General features: G+C 40.8%; 1 protein-coding gene across 3 annotated transcripts in view; it reads left to right on the top strand.

Annotated features, from left to right (window-relative positions):
- FYN (FYN proto-oncogene, Src family tyrosine kinase) overlaps positions 1 to 10541 on the top strand; it is a 261917-nt gene that overhangs the window by 152079 nt on the left and 99297 nt on the right. For all 3 annotated transcript variants that reach the window (XM_004673778.2, XM_004673777.2, XM_012722015.1), the window contains exon 3: positions 7239 to 7308. The gene's annotated coding sequence lies outside the window, so the exon portion shown is untranslated. The remainder of the gene's footprint in view (positions 1 to 7238; positions 7309 to 10541) is intronic.

Below are 10541 nucleotides of genomic sequence, written 5' to 3'. Positions count from 1 at the left end.
TAATAATAAAAAAAGCAAAAGAAAAGAAAACAACCACAACCTTGCTTGTGTCTTCCCAACTTGTTGGAGTGAAGCCAGAGGATTAAAGCCGCAGCAGGCAGGGAAAGCAGATGGGTCAGTGATGCCTTCCCACCGCACCCCTCCCCCACAAAAAGGGAGAGCCACAGTTAGTGTTAAAGTAGGCTCTGTTTCCTAGGGAACCCTGTGTTTTTTGGTTCCCATCCTCCTCCCTTGCTATTGGGCTTTGTTTGCAAGCTTGTTTGTTAATGTATTATACCACCATTTGGAATGCTTTAATTTTTCAGGCAATTGACTTTGAACTTGCAGAGAACATTATAGCATGGAAGGAATCTGGATTGTATTTTAAATCTACTGTTACGTTTGTGCACAAGCTGCTCAGCTTGTACCTCATGCTGTACATGTCAACCATTTCCACAGGAGAATTGTAGAGGGGAGAGGAAGTCACTCTCCCTGCTCACCCCCTCTCCCCACCCCCCAACGTCCTTTGCTTTTGAAAATAAAACTCAGGAGAGGCTCATACAGCTGCTTGTTAGCAAGTGGGCTTGCAATTGTGTGCTGGCTTTTTAACCAACCTGCACAAGCTTGAGGAAGACTTGAATCTCCATTACAAAATTTATGTAATTTGGTCACAGAGGTGAACTAAAATGGATAAAGCCCTTTGAAAACAACAGAATGTACCTCTATGCAAGGCACTGGGCCAGCCAGGCAAGGTGCCAGTGTTTCAAAGATAAATTTAGAGTGGGTTCCTACCCTCAAGTAGTTGGCTCTTTCCCTTGAAACAGATAGTGTTGTAAGTTCTACATAATTAGAGTAAGATATAATTAGAATGAGATTAACTGCAGTGGAGGAAAACAGTCAAGAATTTCAGGGAGGGATTTATATTAGAGTTGGACTTAAGGAACAGGTTTATTCATTGTTCTTGCAGGTGGAGGTAAGGGAAGAAATTGGGAAGGTAAAGGTCGAGAGGAGGGACAAGTGTTGGGAACAGCAAGTGCCTTTGACAGTGGTATCTAGAAAGCAAAGCTGCAGAGTTTGAGTTTGTTGTTTATGTTATTGGCTTTTCTAGCAGTGTCACCAGACACTGAGGTTTCTAGCAGGTGGTTGAAGGCATTGCAGAGACAGAGCCTTCTCCATTTCGTGTATGGGATATTGTCTCTCTTTTGAAGAGGATTTACCTTTAAGAAAAACTGAAACTGATTGGTATATACCAAAGAGGTTTTTTTATCCAGTCAATCACTCAGCAAATATTAAGTGCCTCCTATGTGCCTAATTCTATGCTAAGTTCTACTGTAAGACCAGTTACTGAATAGTCTTTACTCAGTAGTTTGTTTACTCAGTAGTCTTTACTCAGTAAGAACACTGGGTTGCAGCCTGAGTAATCCATCTCTGCCACGCTCTAATCTTAAGACATTGGACAAGTCTCCTGGCCCTGCTGGGCTTGGAAGGTACAAGATGGACTGCTAATTTCTTCCCAGTTGAGGCTTTCTAGGACTGATGTGATCAGTACTATAATTCAGAGTTTTTGTGTGTGATGACATAGTGGAAAAGGAGAGAGACAGAGTCAGAGAGACCAGTTCGGAATTGAAGGCAAATACTTCAGTGAGCTTGAGAATCTAAGCGAGACCTTTTACTAACTCATTCAACAAACATTTAATATTCAGCTGCTACTATGTACTAAGCTTTGGGAATACAGTGGTGACAAAAGCAAGTCCTTGCTTTCAAGGTACTTTTCCTTTAGAAGCAGCAGAGGAACTGGGAGCAGAGGTGATAGATACAAGGATATCATTCGAAACTTGTGACATAGGGTGCTAATGGAAGCTTTTGGAGCTGTGGAAATATTTGAGATACCAGGGAAGAATAAGCAAAAAAAAAAAAAAAAGATTTGGAGAGATAAAGAGATAAAGTGATAGAACCTGAAGGACAATCTGTGGGAAACCAACTGCTCTTCACTCTGATTGAAATACATTGTTCATCAAGCCAATACCGCAAGCCTGGTCCCCAAAATATCCTGTTTCGGCTAAGAAGGTAGGACACCAAAGAGAAAATGTCCATTCAAATACCCAGCTCTCCTTAACTACATCACTTCTTTCTATGAGACAAAATTACACCAAAGCCATAGAATAGCAGTTTTGTTTGGATTCTTCAGGAAGGTCTTTAACCTGTGATACATAAAAATGACTTGGGCAGCTGCCTAAACTGCTAACCCTGCCAGTCTTTCTCCATACCTTCTGGCTTTTTTCCACTCCCCTCTTTCCTCCATGTTATTGGAGTAGGTCCAAAAGCAGTTTCTGAGAGCCTTAAGCTTTTCCTTACTTACCCTTCAGTAATTACATGTCAGGTGTCTTCCCCATTAGCATCTGAGGCTAAGCAATTAGTCTCCCATTGTCTTTGCAGGAAATGGCATCCATTGACTTCTGGGGAAGGCTACTATTGACCACTCTGGTTAAAATAATTTGGAAAGTGTTCTTCATTTCCGCTGGTTGATCATTTAGACTGATTTAGAAAGCTTTTGGAAATGAGCAAAACCAACAAGGGTTGTCAGACCAGAAATACTCCTGGGTCAGTTCCCAAACAAACCAAGTCTCTGAACTGTTGTTCTCTCAATGAACTGGCTCATCTGGACTTAGTGTGGCTAAGCCATAAGGTCCACATGCTGTCCCTTTTCTAATGCTTTATTGGGGACTGATGAGACAGGGTGCCTTCTAGTACAGATAATTGAAAACCTAACTCAAGGAAACCAGAACAATAATAAATTTGTTGGAAGTTCAGTGATTCTGCAGACTTCAGGATTGACCCAGTGCAGTTACACCACTGTACTTCTCTGACTTTTTTTCAGTGTTTGGCCTCCTCTTTGGGTCAGCTTTAGAGAAAATTTCTCCCAAAAGAGTGAGAAGCTCCCAGCAAAATATTCTTCCTATTCCATGGCCTGAATTAGGTCACATGCCTATTATTGAACTAATCACTGGCAAGTGAGATGGATCATGGATCACTGATCAATGGAACCCCATTCTTCTTGCCAGTGATTAGTTCAATAATCAGATTGTTACAGTGTACCCCAATGTGAATTGGGTTGCCTGTCTGTGGGTCTTCACCCGTGCGCTTACTATTCAATCGTATTATGGACACACTCAAAAGGTTAAATAAGGGATTTATTTATAAGGAGAAAGGTAAAGGAATAACTCAGGGAAAGAGTCAGAGAAACACAGATTAACTAGGACATCCTACCAGTTCTGCTGACTTGGACTCTACCGGCACCCTGAAAACCGTTTGAGAGCCAAAACGATCAGCTGCAAACCACCAGGTCTCCCCCCAGAGCCCACATGTCCGGTTTTATCCCAACCTGGCTGCTCAGCTCCGCCCTCACGTCCCAGCGTGCTTCTCCTTGGTACTGATGGGATTTGGAGTTCCAGCATCTGGAGTGGGGGCGGAGTCCATGAAATCTGTTCCTGTTACAAGATCAGTGCACCTCACTCATTAGTGTGCATACATATTACCTGGGTAGCTTGTAAAATATATTCCTGCAGTGGATTGGTGGCAGGATTCAGCTGACATTTCTCAGAAGTTCCAGGCTGATATTGATGTTTCTGCTTGGCTGAACCACAAAAATCTCAGACCAGGTCCCCACCCTCCAAATGGAAGTACTGTCATTCACCTCTGTGATACTGTAGCTGAAGAGATTGGGGGGGGGTGGGTGGAGGGGTGGAGGTCTGTTAGGAAGAGGGAATAGCCCCAAGCAAATGAGAATGTGTGAAATGAGAATGTTACCTTTAACCAGGAGTTACTCAACAGTTTACGATATATGATAGAACTAAAAGTACAGGCAGTGCTATGTGTGGTTGTGTGAGTGCACCTACAAGCATTTATTTATGCAGATGCATGGGCCATAATTCTTGAAAGATTAAACAGCCCTGTTGCCTTTTTCAGTATCAGCTATTTTTATTTAATACCATATATCTAGCATGTCTGGGTAGAAACAAATTAAAATGATAGGGATTTAAATGTCCCTCAGTATGAAGTGTGTGCCAAGTCTAGTCTTTGTTCTCTGAGTGGATATCTCATCAGTCTTATTTACTGGAGAGGACGAGTATACCCCTACTTGTCCTAAGAGTCACTTGACATGATGTTGGGCTTTAAAAATGCTGCCAGTGGTGAATTTCTGCCAAAGTAAATGGTCACAATGACCTATGAGTGATATTCAGTGGAGAAAATCATTGTGTTCTCTTCATTTGAAAAGGAAGAATTATTCTGTTATTTTCTCAGCAAAAAGGCACACTGAACAGCAGCTACTTACAAATAGAAAAGGCCACTTGGGTTGAAGGACTGTTGTCCATCCTGAGCCTGCTCCCTCACAGATTCAGTGGGGCTCAGAGTGAAATATGTGATCAAGTGCTGAGCAGACCGTCGTAAGATGTTCACTTTGGTAGGATTTGCCTTCTTTGACCTCAAGTGCAAAGACATTACTCAGGGGGCCTCCCTGGTGGTGCGGGGGTTGAAGGCAGCTCAATCAAGCTATCACCAGCCATGGCAGTAAGAGTTTGATCCCAGCCAGCGAGCTGACCTACATAGATAGCTCAGCAGACCTCTCCTGTCTCACCCACTGTTCCTCTCAGCAGTATATATTTCAGTAGCTCTACCTGAATCCTCTTACCACCCCCATCACCCTGGCTTACACCCCAGTTCTTGTATGCATAAATAAGTAAACCTTAACAAAACAAACAAACAAACAAAAAAAGACATTACTCAGGAGGCTACTTGGAGAGAAGTGGAATTTTTTTGCTCCATTTGCTTGGCCCACCTGCCCAATGACTCTGGGTTCACATCTGTGAGCAGTGGAAAGCCAAAGCAACAGTTTAACTGGTCTCACCAATGTGGGTCACCAACTGCTCACACTTAACTTAGGAAATTCCCAGCTGCATCTTGTCCAAGCAAATTATCTCAAATATTGAGGGTTGTTAAGCTACTCTGGACTAGGTGAGGAAAGCTGCTAGACTTGAGATCCATGAAAGCAGATATTGTGCTTGTCCCATTTGTGAATGGAATGATTGAACAGCCAGTCTATCCCAGGAGATCTGGTGGTCAGCGGCATTGTCTAAGCATTCACTCTCTGAAGAGAGTGTTTAGATTATAAATTACTTTACTTAAGTAATTTATAATCTAAACATAGAATATTTAGGTGTCCCAATTACATATTTAGTAGCCCACAGGCTGCCAATGAGATGAGATAATATTAGCTGAACCTAATATTATAACCCCTGAGTAATGTCTTGCTTGTATATGGAACAAGCAAGATTATTTCTTACTCACCAGTTGATTCAGAGTGCTGACTAAGAGCTTTCCTACTATACCTGCTATGAAGGAAGGCATTTATTAGCTGTACAAAGGGTTAAGAAAAGGAAGGGAGAAGTATTTTATTACACCTGGAAAATCTTATAACTTAAAAAGTAGGATACAATAAGTACATTTAAAATATCTAAATAAAAGTAAATATAATTTTTAAAGAAAAAAATGAATGATAAGATAATAACAAATCAAGGTAGAAAGAACTCAAGAAGATGAGAAGATGCTTTAAAGCAGAGAACCTTGACCTTGGATGGAGAAAAAAATTGCCGCTTTATTTTCATTAATCCTTAACTGAAACATATCATTTCCTCTTCTTATAAAAGTAGAATTTGCAATGGGTCATCAATAGAAAAATGGGTATTTCTATTTTGCATTATAGTTATTGATAGCTGAGATGTCATTTATGTTCTGTGTTACTTCAAAATTGAACTTTTGCTGAAACTTATTTAAATCTTGAAAGAAACACATCACAGTTTTATTATATATTTTGATATCTATCAACATATATCTTAAATTTTATGCATTTTGTGTGTTAATTTTGGCATTTAAAAACATTATTCTGGGCCCTCCCTGGTGGCGCAGCGGATTAAAGTGCAGCACTAAGAAGCTAAAGCCACTTCAGCATGAGTTTGATTCCCGCCAGCCCCTGAGGGACCTTTCCTGACCAGCTTGCTGCTCCCCTCAGCAGTGTACTTCCTCAGTCAGCCTGTTCTGCTCCACTGTCTCTGGTGAATCCTCTCACCACCTGTACCCCAGTTCTGTATGCATAAATAAATAAATCTTTAAAAAAAAAACATTATTCTGAGAAACTGTATCTAGAGTGTTATGCACAAAAAGGTAGAGAGCCCTGCTGTACACAGTGGTAGGGCACCTACCAGCAGGATGGGCTCCTAAGGAACAGGCAGCCTAAAGGTTCAGACAGGAGCAGTGTCCAGATTGTTGGCATCTGATGGAGGATATAGAGACAAAGCTGAGGTTAGTGGGTTGGAGGCTAATGTAGGGTCACAGGTAAATTGGAAGATGATGGGAAACAGAGGAAGGTATTTCTGCTGAGGCTTTAAGGTGTGTTTAAGAGAAGGCTTTGCAGAACTGGCAAAGTGGGGTTGGAAGGGAAGAAATTGGAGGCCAGAGACCAGTTTCTCTCATGAGTGATACAGACCAGACATAGGGTAATTTTGAGGATGGGAAGAAGGTGGTGAGTTCCAGCGCTCTTGCAAAGCTAGATGGACAGGCTGGGCCCACAGTTTACTCAGAGGTGAAGGAGGTTTACTCATGAGATTTCAGGCCTGGTTGACAAGGAGAATGACTATATCCCCTTGAATTCACCGAGTGCTTTCTTCCTGTGTGCCAGATGCTGGTTTAGAGTCATTTTTATGTCATTAGACTTGTATCATTGAATCTTCATGACAAACCTGTGAAGTCAATACTATAATCTCTGTTTTCCAGATAACAAACTGATGTCTACCTAGAAAAGAAAGATGATAATCTCACTGTCAGCCTGGGAGAAGGGGGTCTATTAACGGGGGAACGGGGGAAGAGAAAGAACTGGCTCCGGGGGTAGGGGAGAATTTTAGATATTTTTGCACTGTTCTTTTGTCTTCAGTTATTTTAAACAACTAAAAGTTCATGTAAAGTATAAACACAGTTTCCAATTGATTTCATCATACAGATTTATATTTATTTGTTATTAGTAAGTATGAGTTAATTTGTAAATTGGCTTCATCTTCCTGTGCAAAGCACATTGGAATTTGGCAAGTAAGAGCTTGTTACATTGATGGATGCTGGAAATGAGGGAAGATGTTGTCATTTCCAGACAAGAAACACAATATATATTAACTGTTTTTAATTTTTCCTTTTGCGGTGGTGGTGTTTTTCAGGACCTGTCCGTCAGCTGTATTAGAAGACATGTGGTGTATATAAAGTTTGTGATAGTTGGGGGAAATTTTGGTAAGTGTTTATTTCTGCTGCATTTATTTCTAATATCTGCTATCATAAAGTGGTACTCACAAAGGGAAGTCATTGCTTTGATCCCTGCATATTTTTAATTTGCATTAAGCTTAGGTAGAAATGGAATTTTACAATTAAATGTGACATTCAATTGGTGTTTTCTGATAGGATGGCATTTTATCTCATTATTGCTGGTATTAATAAGCAATATGGAGTTTTCTAAAATTCAATAAGATATCTAAGTTTAGGAAGGCTTCTGAATGCAGGGTAAAGAATATCCAAGACAGGTGGTCTTCTCTAACCCTGAGAAGCGTAGCTCTTTTAACTTCCTTTCTTGCCAACCAAGTGTAGTAACCCTGTTTGAACCTTGTTCAGTTTTGGATTTAATGGAAGAAAAAAAAGTATAGAAATAGTATCCTTGGTTTGGTCCTCAGTTATCACACTTAGTCCTTTACTTCCAAACTGTTCTTTTGATGTTTTTGTCTATGCAGAGATCCAGTTATTCCACTGAATTTTTTCCAGCTTTGATTGGAAGGACTGATGTTGGAGTGTGTCTATTACTTGACACTGAGGAGGGGCATTCTTATCAATCATCTCCCAGGTGTTTAAGATAGGATGTCCACTGGTAATGACACCAGGCTTCATTGGGGGAAGCCTAGCCTAGACTCACACTACCCAAAAGAGTTTCTCCCACAGTATGCCTGTCAAAGGTGAATCCAACTTTTGTCAGAAATGAGGAGCTTGCTACTATACAAGTAGCTTGCTCCTTTAGAACAATTAGGGAAACAATTAGGGGCACAGGGACAATTTATAGGTTGATAAAAGGGTTCTTGATCTCAATCATGGTATTATTTAAATAGCTATATACTTTTGCAAAATCTGAATGAATTTGTTGTTGATTAATTAAATCTTAATTTTTAAAATGGAATGGGGGAAAGGGCCCTCCCTGGTGGCGCAGCGGGTTAAAGCACAGCACAAAGAGGCTTAAACCACTTCCGCATGAGTTCGAATCCCTGCTAGCCCTGGAGGAGATCCACATGGTGAGGCAGACCTCTCCTAACCCGCCCGCTGCTCCCCTCAGCAGTGTACTTCGTTCATCTGCCTGTTCTGTACCCCACTCTGTCTCTGGTGGATCCTCTCACCCTCCGCATCTCTGGCCTGTACCCCAGTTCTGTACTAATAAATAAATAAGTCTTTAAAAAAAATGGAATGGGGGAAAAACACTAGTAAATAGACAAATACCTAGACATGTAGCTCAAATTGTTAAAAAGAAAGGTGGAGAGAAATAGGTGGAAGAAAGAAGGGGGGGTGGCCAGTCTAGCCCCTTATAAACCATTGTATGTGTTCCATGCATTCATGTCGGGTTTTCTTCCTCCCTATAGTCTCAGTACCTAACAAACAGAAGATTTGTGATTTTTATTGAATCACCAACTACCCTTTGTCACTTTCTAAGCAGAGACAAGTCTAGTCATAGCCTCCCCCACACACAAGCCCACCACATATTTAAAAGTACCCTCCTTACTTTTTCATCTTCTCTAGGCTGAACTTTCAATAGCCCAGGCCCTCCCCTTAATCTACATTATCACACTGTTAATGCACACATGACCTAGAGCTCAAAAGGCTGCCATGAGGTGGTCTGAAGTCTCAAAAGGCTGCCTGAAGTCTCTGGGCCATTGGTGCTGTTTATAAATGTTGGGGCAGTAGTGTAATAGAAATCCTGATTCTTCATTGTGAGCCATAGACAATTTGAAACTCTTAAAACTGTGGGTACCTTTAAAAAAAATCTAGATTCTTTTGTTCCTAGCCATGATAGGTGGAAATATATAAGTACGTAGAGAGCAATAGTTCTCAAGCCAGGTTTGTTCAATGCCTTCTCAAAGGACATCTGGCAATGACTAAAGACATTTTGGTTGTCACAACTGTGCAACTAGTATCTAGTGGATAGAGAGCAAAAAAGTTCTAAATATCAGCTCCCCACCCACAAGCATACAGGGAATGGTCTGGCCCAAGATGACAATAATGCCAAAGTTGAGAAACCAAATATGGAATCAATTTTTTTTAATTGTGTCAAAAGTACTCATTGCATTAAAGGCCTAAAATTTTCAATATTTTAGCATACAGAATGTTATGAATTTAATGAGAAAATCTTCAGAAGTGTCGTTAGGGAATCATAGGCTAAAAGTACACCTGAGAGGCTATCTCTTCTATTACCCCGCAAAAATAACCTAAATGAATTCAGATAAACAGATGGGTGTCTGAGGACTTGTACTGAAAAGACTGTCAACTAAAGCTAGACTCACACCACATGATCCCAGCTCTCACACAAAAGAAGCTGTCTTGTATATTGTATTTCAGTTCAGCTTCTTCAGATGTTTTGGTCTTTAGATGACCTCCAAGATGAAATGGAACTTCAATCTGGGTTAGTTGTTCCTTTTGAACTAAGGATAGCAATTCTGATGTGAGGAAAATGTGCTTAAGGAGGAGACAGATCTCATTACAGATGATTGAGATTGGGTATTTTGCTACACAGGGCTGTTTATTTGCATCAGTTTCTTAGTGACACCCAATCTGGTTTACATGAGAGTTGTTGAGCTTTAGTAGCCCAATATGGCTACATTTGCTGAAGTAGGAAGATTAAAGCAACATATGTTAAGTTGTGATATAGGACAATCCACTTGAAAAGACTTTAATTATAGGGTCTATTTTGAGAGGGGTAGCTGTGCTTTTTGTGAAGTATATTTTGGGATCCACTAACCCAGCTTCAGGGCCAGCAATATCTTCCCAGAAAGGGTGTGGTGTGTTATTGTGGACTTAAATATTTTCTTACCAAAAGGTTTGGTATGATATTCTTTTGACTTTATTCCCTTTCATTTTTCTTTTTCTGATAATCTTTCCTCTTGCAAGAATGTCAGGAAAATGTGTTCTAAATAGCCAGAAAAAGAAGGATAAAAGATCTCATTGCAGATGGCCAAATCTAGAGATTTAGGGACTTTGACATTATCAGTCTGCTTGTATTGAAGATAATTAGAAGCTGAAAGAATGTACAAAACTGGTAGTAAGCAGAGTCAAATGAGTTTATTAAAAATAACATGTTGGGGCCACCCCTGGTGGCGCAGCGGGTTAAAGCACAGCACTGAGAAGCTAAAGCCACTTCTGCATGAGTTCAGTCCCCACCTGCCCCAGAGGTGATCCACATGGTGAGCCAGACCTCTCCTGGCCCGCCCGCTACTTCC

Source organism: Condylura cristata, unplaced genomic scaffold (genome assembly GCF_000260355.1).
Source record: "Condylura cristata isolate star-nosed mole 26May11 unplaced genomic scaffold, ConCri1.0 scaffold00001, whole genome shotgun sequence".
In the NCBI taxonomy this organism is placed as follows: domain Eukaryota; kingdom Metazoa; phylum Chordata; class Mammalia; order Eulipotyphla; family Talpidae; genus Condylura; species Condylura cristata.
Note: the sequence above shows the minus strand (reverse complement) of the source record. Positions and strands in the feature narration are given on the sequence as shown.